General features: G+C 42.8%; 1 protein-coding gene across 1 annotated transcript in view; it reads right to left on the reverse strand.

Annotated features, from left to right (window-relative positions):
* Positions 1–22,350, reverse strand: part of LOC132398446 (ADP-ribosylation factor-like protein 8B-A) — a 122,789-nt gene that overhangs the window by 54,057 nt on the left and 46,382 nt on the right. The gene's annotated exons all lie outside the window — the stretch shown is intronic.

Below are 22,350 nucleotides of genomic sequence, written 5' to 3' on the forward strand. Positions count from 1 at the left end.
TGGATAGACAAATCGGAATGGGAATGGGAAGTGGAATTAAAATGGGTGGCCACTGGGAGATCCCGCTTGTTCTGGCGGATGGAGCGTAGATGCTCAGTGAAGTGGTCTCCCAATCTACATTGGCTCTCACCAATATACGTGAGGCGGAACTGGACTCAGTATATGATACCAACAGACTCACAGGCGAAGTGACACCTTACCTGGAATGACCGTTTAGGGCCCTGAATGGTAGTGAGGGAGGAGGTGTAGGGGTTGGCGTAGCACTTGTTCTGCTTGCAAGGATAACTGCCCGGAGGGAGATCAGTGGGGAGATGAATGGACAAGTGAGTCAGTAAGGAGTTATCCCTACAGAAAGCAGAAATTGAGGAGGGAGGGAAAGATGTGTTTGGTAGTGGGATCCCATTGGAGGTGGCGGAAGTTTCGGAGAATCTGGTGGGGTGGTAGGGGAGGACAAGAGGAACCCTATCCCTGTTTGGGTGGCGGAAGGATGGAGTAAGGGCAGATGTGTGTGAAATGAAAGAGATGCGGATGAGGGCAGTGTTGATGGTGGAGGAAGGGAAGCCCCTCTCTTTAAAGCTGGAGGACATCTCTTTCATTATAGAGTGAAAAGCCTAATCCTGAGAGCAGATGTGGTGGAGACAGAGGAATTGAGAGAAGGGGACGGTGTTTTTACAAGTAGCAGGATGGGATGAGGTATAGTCCAGTTGACTGTGAGAGTCCGTGGATTTGAAATAGACATTGGTGGATAAACTGTCTCCAGAGACAGAGATTGAGATTGAGAAAGTGAAGGGAGGTGTCAGAAATGGACCATGTAAATTTGAGGGCAGGGTGGGAGTTGGAGGCAAAGTGGATGAAATCAATGAGTTCTGTACAGTTGTTGGAAGCAGCACCGATGCAGTCGTCGATGTAGTGTAGGAAAAGGGTGGAACAGTCACCAGTGTAGGCTTGAAACATAGACTGTTCCACGTAGCCGACAAACAGGCAGGCATAGATGAGACCTAAAAGATTGTCCATGGCTACCCCTTTTGTTTGAAGGAAGTGGGAGGAGCAAAAGAAGAAATTACTTAGAATGAGGACAAGTTCTGCCAGGCGGAGGAGAGTGGTGGTGGGAGGGAACGGTGGTGGAGTGGAACTGGTTAGGTCTGTGTGTCCAGAACAAAATTGGAGAGCTTTGATGCCTTCCTGGTGAGGGATAGAGAAGCATAGGGACTGGGCATCCATGGTAAAAATAAGATGATGTGGGTCAGAGAACCCAAAAGCCTTGAAAAGCTCAAGTCCGTGTGAGGTGTCATGGACGTAAGCAGAAGGGACTGGACTGGGAGATCCTTTTGGATAGCAAGCACTGAGATTTTGCTTCTCAATAAGGGGCACTGACTTCACATATTCATGTGAAAAGTTGCAGTCCCACTTTGAGTGTGAGGAGCAGTCCCACATTGAAGGGACTACTCCTGTTTTTCCCAGCAAAACCTAATGCCAGGCATTTATATCTGTTGAATCCCCTGTCAATTTTTTTGCTCAGTCTGTCTCTCAGACAGTGTTGCATTCCTCTTGTTTCTGCATCACATGCCAATTAAGAAATTGTTCTGTTTCCAAAGTCTAGGTTATTAATTTAAATTGAGAACAGTTGTGGCCATAGCACTGATTCCGAGGAACACCATTATTCATTTTCCATTCCAAATAGCTGACCTTTGCTATCCAGCTTACTGTCGTCACCTTGAAAATAGCTACCAATCCAGACTTCTAGATTCTGCATTTTGTCATGTTCTCTAGACAGTTATGGAATATCTATCCAAGGCCTTTAAAAAAATCTAGGTAAATTACATACATTGCATTTTGATGGTTTAAAATAAAAAGGATAATAATGTTTGTTAAGCAAGGTCTTCCTTTCCAAAAGGCTTGCTATTTATTATTACATTTTGTTTCTAGATGCTGGAAATGTTCTACATTTTTCTACTACTGATATGAACTGAGTGGTGCATAATTTACTTAACATTCTATCTCCTTTCTAAATATAGATGTTACACATATTATCTGACAGTCCTCTGTCACTGCATCTTTTCATGAATCATCAAATGCATATGACCATTTCTACTCACCACTTTCACAAATGTGTGGTGTTAATATATGTTTGCATTTATTATTCAGATTTTGGATAAAATTTCTTGACAGCACATGTCTGATCACTGAAAACAACATCTGACAGCTTTATATATGACAGGCCAATAGAAAAGGAGGCCTAATTTAAATTGGTTTTCTATTGTCATATGTACTAAGGTATAGTGATAAGTTTGTTTTTAAAACTTTTTTGGAGCTACAGCACAGAACAGGCCCCTTTGGCCCACCGAGCCACGCCACCCAGTGACCCAGGTCAAGTTACAATGACCAATTAATCTATGACCTCTAACAAGGGATCATCTGCAGATGCTGGAAATCCAAACCAACACACAAAAAATAATGGAGGAACCCAGCACGCCAAGCAGCATCTCTGGAGAAACATAGAAAACCTACAGCACAATACAGGCCCTTTGGCCCACAAAGTTGTGCTGAACATGTCCCTACCTTAGAAATTACTAGGCTTACCCATAGCCCTCTAATTTACTAAGCTCCATGTCCCTATCCAAAAGCCTCTTAAAAGCCCCTATCGTATCCGCCTCCACCACCGTTGCCGGCAGCCCATTCCACACACTCACCACTCTCTGAGTAAAAAAACTTATCCCTGACAATCTCCTCTGTACCTACTCCCCAGCACCTTAAACTTGTGCCCTCTTGTGGCAACCATTTGAACCCTAGGAAAAAGCCTCTGACTGTCCACAAAAACAGCTGATGTTTCAGGCTGAGAATCTTTATCAGGGCTGGAGAAACAGAAGAGAAGTCAGAGTAATAAGGTGGGGGGAGAAATACAAGGTGGTAGATGGTGAACTGAGAGAGGAGAGGGGTGAAGTACAGAGCAGGGAAGTTGATTGGTGAAAGAAGTAAAGGGCTGGGGAAGAGTGAATCTGATAGGAGAGGGAAGACCATGGAAGAAAGGGAAGTGGGAGGAGCACAAGAGGGAGGTGATGGACAAGTAAGGATACAAGGTGAGAGGGGGAATACGGGAAAACGGGAATGGTGGGGGAAGTTACCAGAAGTTTGAGAAATCGATGTCCATACCGTCAGGTTGGAAGCTGCATAGGCAGAATAGAAAGTTTTGCTCCCCCTGCCTGAGTGAGAATTCATCGCGACAGTGGAGGTAGCCATGGACAGACATGTTGGAATAGTAAGTAGAATTAAAATGGGTGGCCACTGGGAGATCCCGCTTTTTCTGGCGGAACATGGGTGCTTGGCAAAGCGGTCTCCCAATCTACTTTGTATCTCACCAACATACAAGAGGCCACACTGGGAGCACTGGATTCAGTAGATAACCCCAAAAAACTCACAGTTATCTCGCCAAGAAGAACAGTTTGGGGCCCCTGAATGAGGAAAATAGGTAGGGGCAGGTATGACATTTGTTCTGCTTGCAAGGATAAGTACCAGAGGGAGAAAAGTACTGAAGGATGAATGGACACGGGAGTCACGTAGGGAGTGATCCCTGTGGAAAGCAAGGGAAAGATATGCTTGGTGGTGGGATCTTGTTGAAGATGGCTAAAGTCATGGAGAATTAGGTGCTGGACATGGAAGCTAGTGGGGTGATAGATGTGGACAAGAGGAACGACATCCCTGGTGGTGTGGTGCGATGATGGGGTGAGGACAGACTTGCGTGAAATGGAAGAGATGCGGCTGAGGGCATCATTGTTGGTGAGGACGGAAAACTCCTTTCTTTGGAGAAGGAGGACATCTCATTAGTTTCAGAGTGAAAAGCCTCTTCCTGAGAGCTGAAGCAGTGGACGCAGAGGAACTGAGAGAAGGGGATGGCATTTTTACAAGTGACAGGGTGGGAAGAGGTATAGTCCAGGAAGCTGTGAGAATGCAAAGGTTTATAAAATATAGCAGTAGATAAACTATCTCCAATGATAGGGAGATCAAGAAAGGGGAGGGAGGTGTCCGAAGTTGACCATGTAACTTTGCACTAACTGTTATGCTATCGTGGTCTCTCTTCTGGTATACCGTCCATACAGATCAATTCATTCGATTAGTGTATTGAAGTAGTACAAGGTAAAACAACAACAGAGTGCAGAATAAAGTGTTACAGTTATGGAGAAAGTGCACTGCAGGTCTGCATGTGGTCATTAACATGCAAGATCATCGTGAGGTGGACTGAAGTCAAGAGTCATCATACTGTACAATGGAACATTTCAATAGTCTTACAACAGCAGGATAGAAGTTTCCCTTGAACCTAGTGGGGTGTCCTTCCGAGCTTTTGGAATTGGAATTGATTTATTATTGTCACATGTAACAAGACACAGTGAAAAGCTTGTCTTGCATACTAGGAGATCAAATTACTACACAATGCATGGAGGTAGAACAAGGCAAAACAGTAACAATGCAGAATAAAGTGTAACAGCTACAGAGAAAGTGCAGTGCAGTTAAACAATAAGGTGGTATAAAAATAACAAGCGAGATCAAGAGTCCACCTTATTGTACTAGAGAATAGCCTTGTAACAGTGGTGTACATCCTGATTGTATGTGCTTTCACGATTCCGTATCTTCTGCTCACTGGGAGAAGGGAGAAGAGAAAATGTCCAGCGGGCTATTGGTGACATACACTCTGATGAACTTAAAGCTGTCAATCCTCTCAACTGCTCATTTCTGTTGCCTGATGGGAAAGGGAGAACAGAGAGTATCTGTGATGGGCTGGGGCTTTGATTATGCTGACTGCTTTACCAAGACAGCGAGGAGTGCAGACAGAATCTGTGGAGCGGAGGCTGATTTCCAGGATATGCTAAGATGTGTTGGCAACTCTCTGCAGTTTTGTGTGGTCACAGGCCAAGCTGTGATGTATTCAGATTGGTGCATCAATAAAAATAGGTGGCAGCAATGCAGTTGGATGACATTGGAAACCTGTTGCGTCAGAAATAATAATACACGATTTCCCCAAGTCATGTAGGAAACACACCATCTATGGACTCATCATAGTGACTTCCGCATGGTGGAAAGCTCAAGTTACACACTAACTGAAAAACCAAATTAAAGTTTAAAAACTTTAAAAAGGGGACATAGCCTGAAGGTTCGAGGGAGTAGATTTAGGATGAAGATGAGGAGGTGCTACTTTTCTCAGAGAGTGGTGAATCTGTGGAATTCTCTGCCCAATGAAACAGTGGAGGCTACCTCAGTAAATATATTTAAGACAAGATTTTTGCATAGTAGGGGAATTCAGTCTTATGGGGAAAAGGCAGGTAGGTGAAGATAAGTCCATGGCAGATTAGTCATGATCTTATTGAATGGAAGAGCAGGCTCAATGGGCCAGATGGCCTACTCCTGCTCCTACTTCTTATGTCCTTATGATAAATCAGTATATAGGATGGAGTTGAAAATCTGGCTGAGTGGTGTCACAGCAATGACTTTTCACTCAATGTCAGTAAGGCCATTTCTTATGTTCTTAAATTTAAAACAACTGGCATACAACTATCAATAACTATGCAGCTCAATTGTAATGACTGACAGTGGCCCTAATGATGTTACAAGCTCGGTGGAACTACATGATGTCTTTACTGTCTGGTGAAATTGTACACTGGGACTACTGAAGATGCCAAGATCACTCTGAACAGTGCTCTGTGATAAAGAGTGGCATGCTACAGAGGATAAGGCACTAGCAACTTGGGAAGTACTATTACCACAGCTCTGGCCACTCCCCTCATCGTGTAATATCACAGAGGCAAATGATACTAAGCGTGCATTTCCAACTTTTCTCCTTCCCTTCACCTCACCACAGATGTTTTTCTTTTAACATCAGGCAATGGAGGGATGGAAAGTACAGAATTGGTGAAAGCACAAAATCATGTTTATTTGCAGCCACTAGCTGAAGCAGTGACACAGCATGTACATCAGATGATAGCATACAATCAAGATCTGCACTCACTGAGGACACAACTGTGCAGTTAAGAATAAAGCAGTTATCAGCTCACCAGAGGGCAAGACTGTACACCAGTCCTTTCGCTGAGCTAATTGATGTACAGGCAACAGATGAAAGCTGATAAAAGGCATAACAGAACATTTGTTGTATCTCCGCGAGGCTCAAGGAACACGGAGGCTTTGGGAATCAGTTTAGCCAAAGGCCCAGTGCAAAGCTCGGTATTATTGGCAAGCTCAATGTTTGCAGTTTGTTAATTACGATGTAGTGTTCAAGGCTGAAGTCTCAGCTTCCACTGGAAGTACGAGTGCAGCAATAGAAGGTCACCCTGGTGCTATCTCGCCTTCAGACATGGAAAATCTGCTCGCCAGATTACGAGGATTGTGAGGATCTGTAACTAGGGAGCAACAGCAATTCCACTGAGCACAAATCCATTAACTCTCTTAGGATGACAATATTTGTGATCCCACATGCACTCTGTTGTTGTCCATTGAACAGGTCAGACAGGCCACTGTTAAGCTTGCTACAACGGTGCAATCTGAAGATGTTACTTCAATTAGAGCTGCTTAAGGTTCACCTCTAAGATCATCTGCGGTCAGCTCCACACTGGGTCAGCAGCCCTCCACTAACCACACCCTAAACAGCAGAGTACAGAGCAAGGGGCGTGCAGAAGTCAGGAACCAAGGGATCACACAAATGTAGCCTTTATATGAAGCATTAAACAAGGGGCACATTGTGTTGGCACGTGGCCTAGTGGATAAGGCATCGGTCTAGTGACCTGAAGGTCACTGGTTCGAGCCTCAGCTGAGGCAACCTGAGCAAGGCACTTAACACCACATGGCACTGGTATGTGCCAAGCTGCTTGGGTCCTAGCGCCCTTCCCTTCAACAACATCGATGCGTGTGGAGAGGGGAAAGCTTACAGTCTGGGCAACTGCCAGTCTCCCATACAACCCTGCCCAGGCCTGCGCCCTGGGACCTTCCAAGGCGCAAATCCATGGTCTCACGAGACTAACGGATGCCTATACTGTAAACAAGGGGCACCCTCAGGTGGATAATACGGATCCAACAGCAGTAATTCAGAGCCCCAGCGTAGTTACCCCTCACTCAGTAGCATTACACTTTTGATCTCGTTATCAACTTGTGAACATTTACTGTGAGTAAACTGACTTACATGCTTCTCAAAGGAGCAACTCCACCTGAAAACAAGTATCTCTCTGAAGAGCAGTTTGGGTCATGTATATAGCTAGTCATTCATTCTTCCATTTTTAATTAGGTTAAGACTGCATTCTGTGCAAAATGAAGAAAATATGATGGTATGTGTCATAGACAAGGCAGCAATGGGACCAGGATAGGGGGAGGGGGGGTTGCAATTGAGATAGTGTTTTAACAATTAACCCTTTGTATGGCCCAGACAGACAGGAGCAGTCTATATTGAGACTGTCCATCCTCTTCAGCCTTGTCTCATTTCCTCGGTGTCTTCTAAGAGGTGATGGCAAGAACTGTCGCTACAAGATGGTGAGGTTGTATCATAAGGGCTGTAGCGCCATCTCAAGGCCTAATACCCTCTTCTGTAGCCACCATGAAATTGGTGATTCAGCGCCCCAATAGTTTGGACTGGCATTATATCTCTCGTAATGTATCTATGAGCAGCAAGCTGGTATAATGAGTCCACAGGCAACCCTCTTCAGGCCCCAGCCATCTTTTGGCAAGCTACAGTAACTGAAACACTGCCAGCAAACAACATAAAGACATCAGGACCACTGCAAGTATACTAACCATCATCACTGGAAAATCTGCAGTTGCTGGAAATCCAAGCAACACACACAAAATGTTGGAGGAACTCAACAGGTCAGGCAGCGTCTACAGGAAAGAGTAAACAGCTGAAGTATCGGCCAAGACCCTTCTTCAGGACTTCTACCTGCCTATGGTCCCTCGTGCTGAAGATGTGGAATTTGTTTTGATTCAGTTGTATTATAAGAGATGACATGTGTATCATCAAAGTATTATGTATGGACTTGATAGTAAGTCAACACAGCACAGTTATGGGCATTATTGTCCATAGACTCGGAGGCAGAGTTGTGATTGTAGTAATTAGTAGGTGTCGGGACTCCTCCCTTCTGAAAAGCAGGTGTCCTGCAGGTAGGAGATCCGCTCCACAAATATCACAATGACATTTTTGTCCTCTCCTCTCATCCTCAATTCTAAGGGGCTTGAGCAGAAATACAGGAATCAGCACAAACGTGTTTTACTAGTTTCCACACAACTCCCTACAGACATCAGAAACTAGTGAGAACAATGGAATGCACAAAAACTATGTAGCTTTATAGAAAAATTTCAAAGGTGGTTACTATAAATTTACATAGCATCCTATTCTTGCCAGGGTCAAGAATCCTTGGGGAACTGGTCACAGTGCTAAAGTGCTGATCTCAGGACTCCTGCACAAACAAGTTACCCTCACACAAAAATAACCTGACGATCCCTTTACAAAAGTAGTAATGGGTATGGAAGTGACATGAGGGATGTAGGTGGAAAGGTGTTCCCTGCTGTTGAATCCATATGCCAAGTTAAACACAGTCTGGAGTTCTAAAAAAAGGCAGCACAGTAAAGGGACGAGCTTTATTTGTCACATGTACATCAATGATTGAGTGATGCGTCATTTGCATCGAATCAAGTCAGTGAGGATTGTGCTGGGCAAGTGTCACCACGCTTCTTGTGCTAACAGAGAATGCCCACAACTCAATAACCTTAACCAATCATCTTTGGAACGTTGGAAGAAACAGGAGCGCCCATACACAGTCACGTAGAAAGCCTACCAACTCTTACAGACAGCACCGGGTATCGAACTCCTATCTTACAACGGCTGACATTAAGCCGATTCTATGATGATGCTTGGCACTTAATGGCACGTACGCTTGGAATTCAATGGTACTCTTATCAGGCACTATAGTGTCCAGTTTGTCCACTTGCACTAATACAAGAACTGTTTTCTTGGTAGTCGTTCTTCCTCTAGATCAGCTCTTTGATTGAAGATAAATACATAATCTCATTTTCCCTCACACTTTTCCTTACTGTTAAAAAAAATGGTATATAGTATGGATTCCCCTACCACTCATATTTCTGCTAGAATATTTAACCACCATCAGCTTAACAACAAAAAAACTGATTTCTTCTTTCATTCATTCAGAAATAACATTAAGTTTGTAACCTGCACCCCTCCCACCATTTTGCCAACTCTGACCAATGTGCAGTTTCTCAACTTACGTTCTGAGATCCTCGAATCTCTCATCCTTCCATATTTTAGAGAATGAGCCTTTTTCCTCTCTGATAAATCTCATTACTGAAGACCAGTAATGGCCTATGTTGGTAAATAAGCTTTTTTACCCTTCCATGGTCTTCCTTCAGGGTGCTCAAAATATTCAATAGGAAGAAAAGGGTTAAGCAGTCATCTGAGATCTTGACTAACTTAGTGGCATTGTTGAACTGCATTTATAGATTAATAAAGTTAACTTTGAAACTTTGCTAAATGGGGAACTATGGATCTTAAATTGCAATATCCTAAATTAAAAGCATGAGGATGGTAATTTTTAAATTGAGACTGAATCCTACAGCTCTGATGGAATTTAACCTTAAATAACCACCTGCATAATGAAAGGCATACACTTCCTTATTGGTTCCCCATTTTCAAGGAGCTGTAATCACTTCACTACCACTAATCTCATTGTTTCCAATTATGATGTATGTATTTTGATTTAATTAATCTTTGGCAGAATTGGAAGGATTCAAACTGGTGGTGCAGACTTGAAGGATAAGCCACAATCTCCAAATATTCAGATGATACAAAGCTTGATAGTGCCATGAGCTTGTAAAGAGTACTGTTAGAGGCTGTTAACAGATACAAAAAGGCTGAAGGAATAGGCAGGCACATGACAGATGTAATTTAATGTGGAGGAATGTGCATTTTAATTAGTATGAATGAGGAGATGCAATGTTGAATAAAGGGTCCTGTTCTAAAAGTGCTGAAGAAACTAAGGAACATTAGGGTACTGTGCACAAAACATTCAAAGTCGCAGGACACACAATGAAGGGCCAAGTCCGGAGCTCGAGGCCTGGATTACAGGTTCTCATTCATCATCATCAGCGAGTCCTGGATTGATACAGAGCATCAAAGCCCAGATCGATCAGAAGTCAACACCTGATGGCCAAAACCCCAATGTGCGAATCTTTGCGAGTTCACCGTGGAAGTTGGAGGCCCAGTGTCTAGGAGTCTGAATCCACTGGAGGCAGGAGAAGATGGCCTGACCTGTGGTTTAAGGGCTGTGTATGTGCATAGGTGGGTGGGTGGGAGGGAGGGAAGTTGCTTGTTTTGCTGCTGTTGCTTTCTCACACAGTCAACTGCAATGATCAGCCCATGATCGACTCCATTTCTTTCTGTCTAAAGCACTGAGGAAGATTGAAATCATTGAGGAAAAGTGCAGAAGGCGAGCAGGTATCCATCACTGTCTACCACCCTCCCACTCACTGCTGCCGGAAGAAGGTATTTGTGATAGTCTCTCTCTTCCTCTTGTTCGCTGCTCCCAGAGGAAGGTCTCTGCATTCAGATGGTGTCTCTCTCACTCGATGCTGCTGGAGAATGGTGCCAGAGTTCGCACAAAGTTTAATCAAAGTGATTTGCATATTGGACTCTGTAGTTCACATAATGATGGGATTCTGGTTTCTGGTTGCTCCTTCTGTTGTTGCTATTTTGGGTGATTTGAATCAGGGCATCCTGCAGATAACGAACACTGAACTGAACTGAATATGCCTGAAGCCTTTTGATTTTGTGTTTTACCTTCTGTGTTTATCACTTTTATTTTGTTGCCATTTGCGTGGGAGGGATTGATGTTTTTCTCTGAATGGGTTCCATGGTTTACTTTGTTTCATGGCTGTCTGTGGGGAAGACAACTCCCAGGGTTGTAAACTGCACATAAGTATTTTGGTAATAAATGTACTTTGAATCATGCAATGATCTGTTTTGTGTTGCTCTGCACAGAATGGTGGGCATATTATATTGGCACCAGAATGTGTGGTGACAATGCCCCCAGCACATCATTGGATGTGTTGTTCACATAAACATTACATTTCACTGTATGTTTCGATGCACATGTAATAAATAAATCTGAATCTGAAATCTGAAAATACAGTTTTTCTGATAAATTAAGACACAAAGTAAAATTCAGAAAGTTATGCTGAGGCATTACAAACTCTTGTCCAGCTTCATCTGCAGTATTGTGTTGAATTCTGATTGTCACATTGCAGAAGAGTTTTAAAGCATTAATAGGGAACCAGAAAAGATTTATCAGAATGATTCCTGAGATTAGAGATTACAGTTAAAAGGATAGATTTTAGATACTGAGACTGCTTTATTTGGCAAAGGGAGGCTGAAAGGGAGATTTGATGGAAGTAATACAAAACAATGAGAAAGTTTAGAGTGGTTAGTGAAAAGTCCTTTGCATTGGTCATTTATATACATCATAAATGGCAAAGACATCTGCAGAACACCACTAATCACAGATCTCCAACAAGAATAAGCCCCTTTGACCATCTCCCTGTATTCAATGGCAAGCCAGTTCTGAATCCAACAGTCCACTATGGATCCCATGCATCTTAATCTGCTGAATGAGCCTCCCCATGAGAGACCTTGTCAATTGCTTTAATAAAGTCCATGTAGACAACATCTACAACCTCACTTCCATCGGTCACCCTCATCACTTCATCAAAAAAAACTCAATCAAGTTAGTAAGACACGGCCCACCCCACACAAATCCATGCTGGATCTCACTAATTAAGCCATAGTTTTCCAAATGCTCATAAATCCTATCCCTAAGAATTCTCTACATAAACTTCCCTACCACTAATGTGAGACTTACCAGTCTATAGTTTCCAGGATTATCCCTGGATCACTCCTTGAATAATGGAACAAAGTTAGCTACTTGCCAGACCTCTGGAACCTCGCCCATGGCTAGGGAGGACACAAAGATATTGGTCAAGGCCCCAGCAATCTTTTCACTTGCCTCCCTCTATAATGTGGGGTATATCCCATCAGACTCTGGGGACTTGTCCACTTTAATGTACTTGAAGAGACCCAGCGCTACCTCCTCCTTTACTTTGAAATGCCCTAGCATTTCTACTCTTGGCACTGATCTCCCTATCCTCCACATCCTTCTCCTCGGTAAATACTGATGTAAAACTGCATCCAAGCAAATGGTTTCCCCTTTATCCTTCAGTTATCCCACCCTCTCCCTAGTTATCGTCTTGCTCCTGATGTAGATATGGAATGTCCTGGGATTCTCTTTAATCCTACTTGACATGGACTTTGCGCGGCTCTTCATGGAATTCCTAATTCCCTTCTTAAGTTCTTTTCTGGCTTCTTATCATGCTCAAGAGATCTGTCTGATTCTAGCTTCCTAAGTTTTAGGAGGTTTTTCTTTTCCCTTTTCCTTCTTGACTAAATTCATCACCTCCCTTGGTCACCATGGTTCTCTTATCTTGCTATCCTTGTCCTCCCTTGCTTCTCATTGGAACATAACTGTACTGTATTCTGTGCTGTTGGTCTTTAAACACCCTCCACATGTGAGATGTGAACTTACCCAAAAACAGCTGTCCCCAATTATCTCTCCCTATTCCCTGCCTAATACACTTGTAATTTGCCCTGCTCCTACAGGAGAGTTTAATAGTCTCCTACAAGGTCCACATTTAGCCTCATCTATAGCCATCTTAAAACTTAAGGAGATGTGCTCAGTTCCCTAACTGCTTACCGGATCCTTAAAAGTTTCACAGTAGAACAACAATATTATGCAATAAGAAATAAATCCTTTTATAGAAAATGATTAAAGGGACCCACTAGCAGGAAATCAATTTAAGAATTGATATTAGATCATCACTGGAAGGAACAAAATTAGAGAATGTTTATTTTAAAGATAAGAAATTGAATGTTTGGTTCTCTGGAAGGTGGAAGGAGAAAGGGTAATAAGGCAAGAAATGTAAATCCTAAGGTTACAGTGTTTAGCACCTAATACAAAGTAACACCCCCCCCCCCACCACCTGACTCGCCCTCACAGATCTGGATATACCTTTGTTTTTAATTTTAATGTTTCTCCATCAATTTTGTTCCAACTGTGATCTTTACAGTAATTTTTACTTTCAGAATGTTGGTCTGCACAATATCACTAACATTCAACACACACAAAATGCTGGTGGAACACAGCAGGCCAGGCAGCATCTATAGGGAGAAGCGCTGTCGACGTTTCCAGCTGAGACCCTTCGTCAGGACTAACTGAAAGGAAAGATAGTAAGAGATTTGAAAGTATGAGTGGGAGGGGGAAATGTGAAATGATAGAAGAAGACTGGAGGCGGTGGGGTGAAGCTGAGAGCTGGAAAGGTGATTGGCAAAAGGGATACAGAGCTAGAGAAGGGAAAGGATCATGGGACAGGAGGCCTAGGGAGAAAGAAAGGGGGAGGGGTGCACCAGAGGGAGATGGAGAACAGGCAGAGTGATGGGCAGAAAGGGAGGAAAAAAAAGGAGGGGGGATAATAGCTAAATATATCAGGGATGGGGTAAGAAGGGAAGGAGAGGCATTAACGGAAGTTAGAGAAGTCACTGTTCATGCCATCAGGTTGGAGGCTACCCAGCTGGTATATAAGGTGTTGTTCCTCCAACCTGAGTGTGGCTTCATCTTGACAGTAGAGGAGGCCATGGATGGACATATCAGAATGGGAATGGGACGTGGAATTAAAATGTGTGGCCACTGGGAGATCCTGCTTTCTCTGGCAGACAGAGCGTAGGTGTTCAGTGAAGCAGTCTCCCAGTCTGCATCGGCCTTTTATATATTGGTGAGACCCGATGCAGACTGGGAGACCGTTTCGCTGAACAACTACGCTCCCCAATACATCTCCTCTGATGTGCTGATGTATCCCACATTCCATTTATGATTTAAGTATAGACATATCTTTTTTTTTGCTCCATTCATCTGGGAATTATTATCAAGTTTAGCATGTAACTGAGGAAAGCAACCTATAACATACAGGTGTACAAAAGGGCACTAGTCATCATTCTGCGATTTATGTTTACAAACAAGATTTATTAACATGAGATTTTTTTAACAAAAAGTGTTTGGATATTTAGAAAATATGTCATATTCCAAGAGATCAGGATTTGGGGATGTTTGATCAATCTAGATACTGTGCTTAGAAAAACAATATCAGTAAATGTATATATTTAAAATATATATTCCGAAGACTTTTGTATAGTACTGTACAAAATATTTCTGTATGCATAAAGTGCCAAATAAGTATATTTTTCTCACTGTAGGAACTTTTTTTTGTATTTGAGATAAAATTAGATTAATTCAATTTATTAAAAAGTAGCATTCCAACCATAGAATGTTACCTAGCCTATAATGGTTTCACTTCCTTTGTACTGTATATTTAACTTTTAAAAGCTAGCATCTGGTAATTATTTTATCTAAGAAAGATCTGGAAAGATTTGCAAATCTGAATTATCATTCTGTTTTTAACATTTCAGCATTTTATCTCATGCTTTGATTACAAAAACAAGAGAAAATCTGCAGATGCCGGAAATCCAAGACACACACACACACACACACACACACACACACACACACACACACACACAATGCTGGAGGAACTCAACAGGTCAGGTAGCGTCTATGGAAAATTGTAAATAATCAACATTTCGGGCCAAGACCATTCAGCAGGACTAGGAACAAACATACCATCTTTTCTCTCCAGTCCTGATAAAGGGTTTCAGCCCTGTCTCACATTCACTGTTTATTCTTTTCCATAGATACTGCTTGATCTGAATTCCTCCACCATTTTGTGTGTGTTGCATTTTCAAATTGCTTTTCATTTCACCTTCATTTTCATCCCTTAAATCATAAAAAGCGCCATCTGTTGTTCTTAATATTAGTAACCTCTTATACATTTTGCAGTGATAATGAACAGAGAGCTTAACAAAGAAATGTCATTCATTTCCCTGCAATACCTCCAGAGATCCTTCTTTTATGACTTTTTTTATTGTTGCCAAATTAAATTTTAAATCATGACAGCCCTTAATGTTTTTTTAAAAAAAGCTAATAGTATTTGTAAATTAGAATGTCTCTTGTTATGAATAACCCTTATCTGTTTGCAACAGTAAATCTAAGCAACTGGACTTCTTCCTGTGTCGTCCAGAAGATGCTTTCGCCACTCATCCAAGAGGCTTCTTCAATTCTAATCCATGGTGGGTAGATTTCCGATTTATAAACTCTCAGTTGTTTAAAAGTATAGCAATTATATGAGCGTTATTCATAGTCACAGAGCTAATGAGAGGGTCATTCATCTCATCTTTGCATAAATAGAGGTGCGAACTGCATGGAGACGCCAGGGTAGAGATGTATCGTAAGTAGCTGATAGGTGCCCACTTCAGAAGCTATCAAGACAGTAAGAAAATGGCTACATCAATGTAGTACCCTGGAGAGTAGAACCACACTCAACTCGGATCAGGTATGTATTCTACTCAACCTTTGTCTCAACACTACCTATTTCAAATGCAAAGATGTCTTCTCCAGGCAGAAACACAGATGTTCCATGGGTTCACCGGTGTCCCGTTTTGTAGCCAACTTGTATATGGAATAAGTAGAAAGGACAGCCTTGAACACCTTACACGGAACATCACCCAGTCATTGGTTCAGGTATGTGGATGACACCTGGGTCAAGATCAAAATCCATGAGGTAGAAGCCTTCATACTACACATCAACTTGGTGGATCAAATTTACACAAAAAGACGTTGAGAACAAAAGACTGGTCTTTTTAGGCTGTGTAGTACTCATCAAAGAAAATGGACATCTAGATATTAAAGTTTACGGGAAACCAACCCACACAGATCAGTATCCGCAGTCTGACTCTCATCACCCATTAGAACCAAGTTGGGGGTTATTGGAACACTACACCACTGCACTAAGAATGTGCCCACCAACATTACAGCTAAAGACAAGGAGCACAAGTATTTGGGAGAAGCCTTGATAGCTTGCAGCTACCCTGACTGAGCCTTCATCAAGGTAGCAACAAAAACCAGCTAGGACATCAGCCCAACAGACAGAGGTAAGGAGCAAAGCAGATGGAAAAACAGAGTCAGCCCATATGCAGCTGTAGGTTCAGAAAAACTCAGAAGGATTTTCAACCAACACAAAATTGCTGTGCTTTTCCAAACCTATAAACACATAAATTCATTCACCCCAAGGATCCTACGCCCAAACATAAACAGAGCAATATTATTTATGCTATCCAATGCAATGAGAACTGCACAGACCTGTATATCGGCATAGCAAAACAACTACTTCACATACAGATGGCCCAACACAGGGGGGCTCACACCTCAGTTTAAAACTTGGCTTTATATCTAAACCTAAAGGACAAGGGACACTCCTTTGATAACAATGTGCACATTTTGAATGGGGGGGGGGACAGATGGTTTGAAAGAGGGGTTAAAAAGAGCCATTTTTGTCAAATTGAAAAACCCATCCCTGAACAGAGGGGGTGGGGTATGTCACTACCTATCAGCTACATACAGTGCAGTACCAACATCTCTGTCCCCATGTCTCCACAAAAGTTCACACCTCCATTCATGCAAAGATAAGACTAATGACCCTCTCATTACCCCTAGGACTTTTAACAACCCTCATGTGATTGGTATACTGTATCGTTAAACAACTCACATAGTTTATAAACTTGAAAACTACCCACCATGGATCAGAACTGAAGAAAAACCTCAGACGAGTGATGAAACATCTTCTAAACAACATAGCAAGTCCAGTTGACTTGATTCAATATTGACTGATATAGAATGACCTGCATGGCTGAGCACCTTCAGAGACTTCATCTCTTACTATCTTTCCTTTCGGTTAGTCCTGACGAAGGGTCTCGGCCCGAAACATCGACAGTGCTTCTCCCTATAGATGCTGCCTGGCCTGCTGTGTTCTATCAGCATTTTGTGGGTGTGTTGTTTGAATTTCCAGCATCTGCAGATTTCCTCGTGTCTGCTCTTTAAATTCACTGCTGCGAAGCTTCTGCCAGTGATGCCTACACTGAAGAAGTTTAAATCTTCTCTTCGACAGGAGTTCAGTGAAACCCTCTCTCGCTGCTCCCCATCTATAATTCCTTCACTTTCAAATCTCTTACTATCTTTCCTTTTGGTTCGTCCTGACGAAGGGTCTCGGCCCAAAACGTCGACAGTGCTTCTCCCTATGGATGCTGCCTGGCCTGCTCTGTTCTACCAGCATTGTGTGTGTGTTGTTGTTTAGACTTCATCTGCTAGCTTTTCATAGAATTCAGTGGATTCATAGAGAAAAATCTGAATTTTCAAACTAAGCTGACTGTCCACATGGCTACCATGCTTGATTAGATTAACACTGATAAGATTTTGTAAAATAGTACAGTACTTGTTTCATTATAAATGATCTCTTGGTTCTTTAATGCTCCTCAATTAAATTTCACACTCACGAGATTACACATTTCCAGCTCCCTATTCATGTCACAGGGCCCAGCTCTGGGAATGAGAATTCAGTTCTCTCCTAACAATGATGGATAAATTTTAATCTTTTTGAGCACTGTGGATGAGTTTACATTACTGCATCCTGTTCACAACACAAGTTAAACATCAAGATATTCATCACCAACTTCCACCTACTCATTTTGGTGCTGGGAAAAATCATTCTGCTAGAAGTGTACATTTTAATGACGAATTCAGTGGCTCATTGAGTTACATCGTTCAATATATACCGACAGGTTCAAAGGTAACTTTCCATGATGATCTCCACTCTAAATAATGGGATTTTAGAAGTCTTCCTACATATAATGTCTATGACATTGCATGTCCCTACCAGAGTAAATGTATAAATACCTTGTTATGGGCATAACTGGAAATCATAGGCAATGTTACCTGCAATATATCATGAAACATTGTGGTGGTCTGCAGCTTGAACGAGAAAGCAGAAGTTCATTTGACGACCCTTTGAGGGTGAAAAGCAATTTGCAGAACTTACTCACAAAAGATATAAAGTAAGCCCTTAAAACACAGCAGAATTTGCACATTGGTAACATAGACTCAACTCCACCATGGACTGTGCCAAGCCCAGCTATAAAAGGAAAAGAGGTTGGGCATGGGGCTAGCAAATTCCATCCTGAAAAAAAAGAGCTGCAGCAATGACAACAGAAGCTCCAAAGACCTCAACCCTGGGAGAGGAAGGATCTAAAAAAATGGGTTACACCTGGGGACAATTTGAAAGATTGGCCTAAGATATGGCACCCAGTAGGGGTGATAGGCTTAAGCATTTAGGCTCAGAATGGTGCTTCTTCCTTAATCAACTTTGTTAATGCAACTTTTGACTTGAAAAAGGACACTGCCTTACAGGATACTGATCAGTTACTGGAATTGCGATAACATTTTGCCTCTTAACAATATTAAGATGACTTGTTTCTGATTTCAGGATTCCATCTCATCAAATAGGAAATTTTAAAAATGTGGAATAATAGCTTCAATGAAAAATTAAACCTCCACTGAGGTTCAGTGGTCAAAGACTTCAAACCTCTTCCTTCTGCCCCATTTATCATGCAGCTCTTCTACCCTCCCATGATTTGGACTGCCACTCTCTATCCACTTTTAGTACCACTACCTCCCATATTCATAGGTTCCCCTTTCATCTCTGTCTCAATTCCACTTGCACTGATCTTTCTAGCCTATATCCATCTACATTCTGTAGAGTTTAGGAAAATGAGACAATCTCATTTAAATGTGTGAATCTTAAGGAGGGCATGAGAGGGTAAGGTATTTCCACTAGTCAGAGACTCTTAGGTAGGAGAATACAATCACAAGATAAGGGCATTTTCTACAAATAAAGCAGCCAATCTATAATTCACTTGAAATGCTTTAAATTTTCTTAAATATGCAACCTTTCTCCCTGCTTAGCTATAAACTCAACTCTATAGAGAAAACATCTCAACTATATAAACAGTATACTATATAATACAACTACTATATACGTCATCCACAGCATAGTAAATTTTAAATTGTCCTATTCAGGCCTAAATAAGTAATTACTCTTGAGGATTTTGTACTGTTGTCGGATAACGTCTTTCCTGACGAGGGGGAATCACTCTGCTTACCAGATGAGACTTGGGCTGTGAAATAATCTCAGGTTCTGCAGCCAATTCTGTGGTGGCTGTAGGAGTTGACTCTCGAACTGCAGGAAGTAGTTGTGATAGTTCTAGACATCTTTCTCCTTCCTTTTTCTTCTTCTAGTTTGAATATCTTGATCTTGGGAAGGTGCTTTTAGTTCACTGGAGTGTTCCTTTATTAATCCTTCTATTGCTCCCTTTGCAATCTGATCTCTCCTCGTGGTTTCCGCATCCATAACAACACCCAACAAATCACAAACTAGAGATAATCTGCAGATGCTGGAAATCCAAGCAACAAACACAAGATGCTGGAGGAACTCAGCAGATCAGGCAGCATCTATGGAAAAAAGTACAGCTGACGTTTCAGCCCAAAACACTGATATCCATTTTGCCATAGATGCTGCCTGGCCTACTGAGTTCTTCCAGAATTCTTTGTGTGCATCACCCAACAAATTTTCATTTTTGTATCTCCATTGTCTCCTTTCTTTTTGGCCTTCCATTCATTCAGCTGCACTTTGGTCTTTTCATCTACTTTTCCAAGCATCTTGTGTCTCCTACTTGATCTCCATGCAAAAACCTTAACGCACACATTGTGTTTTTCTTAATATATACTCACAAAAGCTGAATGCTTGCAACTTTCCTGAAGCTCCTTGAACTCTTTTTAGCTTAAAACCAAACCACATTTCACAAGTAACTGCGTGATTAACATTATCAGAAGCTTTCTCAGATATATTGCCTCTGACAAAAGCTGCTGTAGTCGAGCCACTTTCATCACTTTCACAATTCCTCTAAGCAGTATGGTCCTTCCTTGGTCCAATATGCTTTCCAACCAGAGGCACAGAGGTGGGCAACAATTCATGGTATACAGCATGGAGACAGTTGTAGCATCATCCAGTATCTTTCTTAATTCACTAAGTTGACTTTATTACAGTGGATGTGGCATGCAAATGGTAGATGGATCTCCAATCAAGCTGTAAATGACTCAGCCACTCTCTGCACCACAATGATGGTCCTTCCTGGTTTTACCATACACAAGCCCAATGTGGCGTGTCAGTTGCTGTTTTTCACTGTTACTAATGTCATTACCACAGGAGTTTTCCTTTCTCCAGTCCAAGCCCTTAGCTGGATTTCTGCAAACTTCAATCTAGAACCTTTGAAAGGTTGTTAAAACTCATGTTGTGGAATGATTGAAACAGACAAGCCAGTTTCCAATTCTATTTTAATTAATTCTCCACCCACTCTGGTGTAAGCCATATTGCTTGTCTGTTGTTAGTTTTCACATTATAACCCTCAAGGCTACCCAGTCCTGCATCACTCTCATCATTATCAGATTTTTCATCTACAGTATGCAGATTAGTGCTCTTTTTGAAACTGCAACTTGACATATTCTCTTTTTCCCTTCCCTGTGCAGTCCATTTATTTTTGTTTGCCCAACATTCTCTTTGTATGTCTCCTACTTGGTTACAATTTCTGCAAGTTTCGCCTTTAAACGAGCATTGGTCTGGTATATGCGAGACCCAGTCACAACAGTATCACAATTTGTTCAGCCAGGCTGATTTATGTTTAGGCATTGCAATTTTGTAAACACTCATTTTCATTCCTGATTGCAACTCAACTGCGTCTCTGTCTGCTGTCTCCATTGATACAATTTCAACTGCTGTTTAAATGCAAGTTGTGCTTCAGTTAGTATCAGGCTTTGAATGTTGTCTTCTAAGATTACACACCAAGCAATCTCTCAGAGCATCATTAAGCCCATTATTGAACTGACAATGTTCAGACATGCTCTTCAATTCCGACACAAAGGCTGAAATGGACTCTCCTTCCTTTGATACTGCTTATGAAACCTAAAACATTCTGCAATTTCTGCCGGTTTGGTTGGAACAGTGAAATGCCAAACCAAACTGTGTGCCTTCAAATCCAATGCACTCAGCGAAATTAGTAAAAACACAAGATGCTGGCAGAACTCAGCAGGCCAGACAGCATCTATGGGAGGAGGTAGTTACGACGTTTCGGACCGAAACTCTTCTTCGGGAGTGAAGTAACATGGGGTGGTTGGGGGTGGGGGGGTGGGGGGATGAAGTAGAGAGCTGGGAAGTGATAGTGTGGTGAACTATGTGCCTGTCGGGACACGCCCCTGCTGACTGCTCCTGTGGCTCCTCCCACAGGCCCCTGTATAAAGGAGACCTGCGGCCTGAAGATCGGCCTCAGTCTCCAGGACATAGTATGATGGACACTCACTCCTGGTTCCTTCTTCCAGTCAATAAAAGCCGATATCTCGCCTATGTCTCAGTGTGAGTTATTGATGGTGCATCAATTTTATTGACTGGAAGTTTTAAAACATGGAACCCGTTTTGCGTCCGGACCGGTTGGATTTGGACCCTCAAGACCCTGACGCAGCTCTCGCTTTTGAACACTGGCTTGCATGCTTCCAATCGTACTTGGCGGAGCTTCGTGCGACTGAACCCGCCGTTATGCACAGAATCCTACTCTCGAGGGTCACCCCCAAAGTTTACTCCTTTATCCGGGACCTGCCGACCTACGAAAGGGCACTGGACGCCCTCAAACGACAGTACCTGCGGCCGGTGAACACCGTCTACGCAAGACATCGTTTAGCTACCCGGCGACAGCGGCCTGGCGAATCGTGCACTGAGTTTCTCCAAGCACTACAGACACTCGTCCGAGCTTGTGACTGCAAGACGCTCACGGCAGAACAGCATGCGGAGCTGCTGGTGCGAGACGCCTTTGTGACGGGACTGAGGTCAGTGTACATGCGCCAGCGGCTGCTGGAGAACTCGGATCTTACCTTAAGCTCGGCGATAGAGAAGGCCAACGCTCTAGAAGCTGCGCGGCATAACGCCGACGCTGTCCAGTCGCGCGATTCCCCGCCGGTTTCGTGGACGCCTCAGACCCCGCCACCGCCGGCTCCCGGAAGCGAATTCGCCAACGCCGCCGCCAGTCGCCATTCCACGAGCTCCCCGACCCAGACCACGGCTGTGGCCCGTAAGCAACTCGTGCTTTGTTATTTCTGTGGCCAAAAGAAACATCCTCGACGACGCTGTCCAGCGCGAGAAGCGACCTGCTCCAGCTGCGGAAAGCGGGACCACTTCGCCAAGGTCTGTAAGTCTCAACCTCGAGCGGAGTGCAGCGCTGCG

The sequence above is a fragment of the Hypanus sabinus genome, chromosome 8, assembly GCF_030144855.1.
Source record: "Hypanus sabinus isolate sHypSab1 chromosome 8, sHypSab1.hap1, whole genome shotgun sequence".
In the NCBI taxonomy this organism is placed as follows: Eukaryota; Metazoa; Chordata; class Chondrichthyes; order Myliobatiformes; family Dasyatidae; genus Hypanus; species Hypanus sabinus.